Source organism: Nuphar pumila, chromosome 14 (assembly GCF_984573655.1).
Source record: "Nuphar pumila chromosome 14, dmNupPumi1.hap1.1, whole genome shotgun sequence".
Classification (NCBI taxonomy): domain Eukaryota; kingdom Viridiplantae; phylum Streptophyta; class Magnoliopsida; order Nymphaeales; family Nymphaeaceae; genus Nuphar; species Nuphar pumila.
This window is the reverse complement of record NC_143262.1, coordinates 22940825-22945000: the sequence shown is the minus strand read 5'-3', so window position 1 is coordinate 22945000 and position 4176 is coordinate 22940825.

Below are 4176 nucleotides of genomic sequence, written 5' to 3'. Positions count from 1 at the left end.
AGAGCATTTTTAACACTTTTTTTGGAAATTCAACCATGTAAATGTACTTATGGTGAGTTTGTTAAGATTTAACCATTGGATAGCATACGTAAGATCCACAATTTTTTTGAAATTTTAATCAAAATAAAGATAATTTATGTGTGACAAATTCAATCTATGAAAATATTGATCAATTAGGTGACTTAATATTTATCCATGCTAATTAAGATTTATTAGAATTTATTAAATTAAATATTAAGCATTTATTTATTAAGTATAATTAATTAGTATTTATTTGGTAATTAACCCTAAGTTAATTATAAGTTATGCTTAATTAATATTAAGTAGATAATTACGCTTGAATTATTCATTAATATGTAAATTTAAGATAAGAAGAATTTGTTAAAATATTAAAAAAGAATTTAATATTCATTTTAGAGTTTGGATCTATCTTGGATTTGGAACGGATCCAATTAGAGTTAGACCCAACTAGAAGATCCAAAGTAAAAATTTTATCACTTGGAGTTTTTAAAAATAATATAAGACTTAATGTAGAAATTTAATAAATTAGAGTTTATAAACGTAATAACAAAAAATCAAAACTTTTAAATGATATATTATTTCAAAAAGGTAACTAGGGGTTAGACCTAGTTTGAATAAAACTAACTAAAGCCCAACCAGGGGGTGATTTTGTAAGCCCCACTGTTTTTTTTGAAGGATTTTAAATGATATATATATATATATATATATATATATATATATATATATATATATATATTTCACGATTGGGAAATTCTTGTTTCGGCACGAGCATTTCTCGTAAAATTGGCAATTATCGCTTTCCGAGGTTCTGAATCGCGTAGATTCGCTCTACGAGGTGATTCAGGACAAACCGCGGTGAATCGAACCTCAATACTTGTGGATTATATTTATATTATATTCATATGGGTTCGCTCCGATTTTAGAGCCTAAACGAGAAAAATATCTCGTTATTTCAAGTATTTGGCGAATAAGAGGTATATCGGTAATTATGAGTCATACCGAGGCCCAATTTCGCCGTAGTTGGGAAATTAAATATACTTTATGATAATTTAAACCTTAATTCATAAAATGTAATTTAAAATTTTAGTTTTTGAATTAGTTTAAATGAGTCCATTTAAATACTCATTGTATTGAGTTTTACAAAAAAAAAGATAAGTAAATTGTAAATTAGTAAAAACCTAGAAGTGGGTTTTTTTAAAACACTTTTACAAGGGGTGGGTTTTGACATTTAGAAAGGTTTGGCATGGGCTCCACCTCAGCCCATGTCCTTTTTAAAGGTTTATGAAAAACATAATTGCAAAAAAACTCACCTTTCATAGGCATTTTTGAAAAGTTTCAAAAATAGCTAATTTGGGGTCTTAAAAAGGGATTTTGGGAAGTGGGTGGGCTCAGCCCACGATTTGGGGGAGTAGGCTAGGCGCCCCTTAGGGGGTAGCCCCTACTCATTTCAAAAAAAAATAATATTTAAAAAAAAGTGGCAATTTTGACTTGGGGGCTTGACCTTGACCTTGAAAGGTCAAGGCCAACCACTCCCCTTAAATTAAGGGGAGTGGTTGGGGGTGGTTGGGGCCACCTTAGACCCCCACCCCCCATAGGTCCTTAGAGGAGGGTGGGGCGTGGGAGAAGGAGACCTCCCATCTCCCTTCCTTCCCTCCCCACCGTCCATCTCTTCTTCCCCTTTTTAAACACGGGAAGGGAAGAGAGAGATGGTTGACACCCTCTCTCTTCTTCCTCTCTTCTCCAACTCTCTCTACTCCCCTCACGTGGTTGCTTCAGCTGGGCCAACCCAGCTCCAAGGTGAGCTCCCCTCTCATGCTTTGTCATTTAACTTTTAATTTTTTTTTCCATAGTGGATAAAGCGTCCCTTTGGGGCTGATGCTTTGGTAGGGTGCTGGGCTGGGCCTTTCTTCGGTCAGCCCAACTCCTTTGGTAGCCTGGCTGAGCCCACAACATGTGGGCTGGGCCGTTGCAGGCCCTGCCATGAGCCCCGGACTGACCCAAAGTTGGTCAGTCTGGCCTCCTTCATTTCGGCTGGGCCGGCTGCAGCCCAGGCTGCAGTTCGGACATGCAGTAGTCCTAGTAGGACTGCTGCACCATGGCTTGGCAGGGTGGTCTGGGCAACCCTGGGCCCAGACCCACCCAGGGTGGACCCACAAGGTGGGCCCACCATTGGTGAGCCCCTCCCCTTGTTAGTCCAACCGAACCACCCGGGTGCCTTAGCACCCGGTGGTTTTTGTGTGGTGTTGACCTGCATGGTCAAAGGGGCCACAGCCCTGGTCCGAGCCACCCTTTGGCTCAAACCAGGGGCCTGTGCAGGCCCCCTTTTTGCCCCTTGCTCGCTGCCTAGGTGCAGCTAAGGGCCCGGTGCGCATGGCACCCGGGCCATCCTCTTGGCGCACCAAGCTGGTGCGACTAGGCTCAACCCTGGGCTGGGTTAAGCCAGGTGCTACAAACCTAGAGTTTGTAGCAAGTGGTTGACCCCCCCCCCCTTTACCTGTTTAGCTGTTGTGCAGCTTGAGGCCGGGTGCTTAGAGCACCCGGGCTTGTGCTGGGCGCGCCCCTTCGTGGTGCGCTGGCCCCCTTGTGGGCCTAGTCTGGACCCATGGTTGGGTCAGACCAGGCGTGGCCTGCCCCCAGCAACCTCAGTTGCTGGGGTAGTCAGGCTGGGTCTGGACCCCCAGTGGCCCAGACCACCTCCTTGGTGTGGCGCCACCTAACCCGGGTTGGCGCCCCACCATATCCCCCTTGGCGCCCCTTGTGGGCTGTTGCCCACCCAGCGGGTGCCCTGGGTCTGGACCCACTTTTGGGCCAGACCAGGGGTGCCTATGGGGCACACTCCCAGGTGCCCCAGCCCCCTTTTTGTCGGTTGGGCCTCGACCAATAGGGTCCAGGCCAGATCGGTGGGTCTGACCCACTTGGTGGTGTGGTTGGGTTAGCCGCACCCTCAAGGGTGTGGGCTAAGGCCCAACACCCTGGTCCGAACCCACGTCTGGGTTCAAACCAGGGTTTTTGTGACCCAGCTGGGTCTGGTCACGTGCGGACCAGACCTCACTTGAGGTCTTGGTTGGCCCGTTGGGCCCTGGGCTAGGCCTAGCACCCTTATGGGCGCTCTAGGCTTAGCCGGGTGTTGACACACCCGGGTCTGCGAGTGTGGGCTAAAGCCATTGTGGCTATCAGCCCCACTTGGACTGCCGCTGAGCGTGGACAAGGGTGGCAGGGCCCCCGTGGCCTAGCCACTTGTTCAGCCCCTCCGGGTTTTTGGTCCCCCGTAGGCGCCAAATCGGCACCCGGTCACCTTGCCGCCGGTGTAAGCAACCCCTTGTTGGACTCTGACATGGGGTCCGGACCACTTGCGGGTTTCAACAAGATTGGCACGGCTCCGTGGAGTCCCATAGGAATTCATCTGTGGCAACGGTTGCCCTTCCGTGCCAATAGGCGATGTTTTAGCCTAGTAGTGAATTCATCGCCTACAAGCAACGCTTGTTGCTGCTTCAGGCTTCGGTTGCTCGTATCCCGCAGCCCCGTAGAGGTAGCAGTACGATTGAGCTTGCAAGCGGTGTAGCGACACACGCTTGCGTGGGTTTGTCCGGTCCTGCGGACTTTCAGGCTCCAGTCTTGTTCGTGCCCCGGTTGTGCGGACAGAGTGCGGTCGCGCATCTGGATATGCCAATGTTGTTCCCATAAGTATGGGATTATGTCAGATTCTATCCCTTGACACTCGTGAGTATCGGATTTGCGAGGATCCTTCGCGAATGGTTTCGCTACGCGGGTTTTGCCGCGTTATGATAATTGTATGCGTGCTTGGAAGAAATACGTAGTCCAGACTCAGGACGCTCCTCGCATACCCCGTAACTGCAGTATATGTATTTTGAGCCTTGTGCCGCTTAGAATTGTAGTTAGTGGTACCTTACCTGCTTGTCGGCGTATCGTTGCTCACAGCACGATACTTGGGCGAAATTATACTTGTGTGGGGTATCCTGTTTCGCCCGTGCAAGTTGGCACGTCTTGACACATATGCCACTAGCTCAGGTGTCGAGTGCCTTCCTGTTTGGCTTCCATTCGTATATCGACGGATATACGCTGCACCAGTTGTGTGTTTTACACTCGACATGGCATACACTTGGAAAAGGAACTGAAAATATTGTAGGGTTCGAC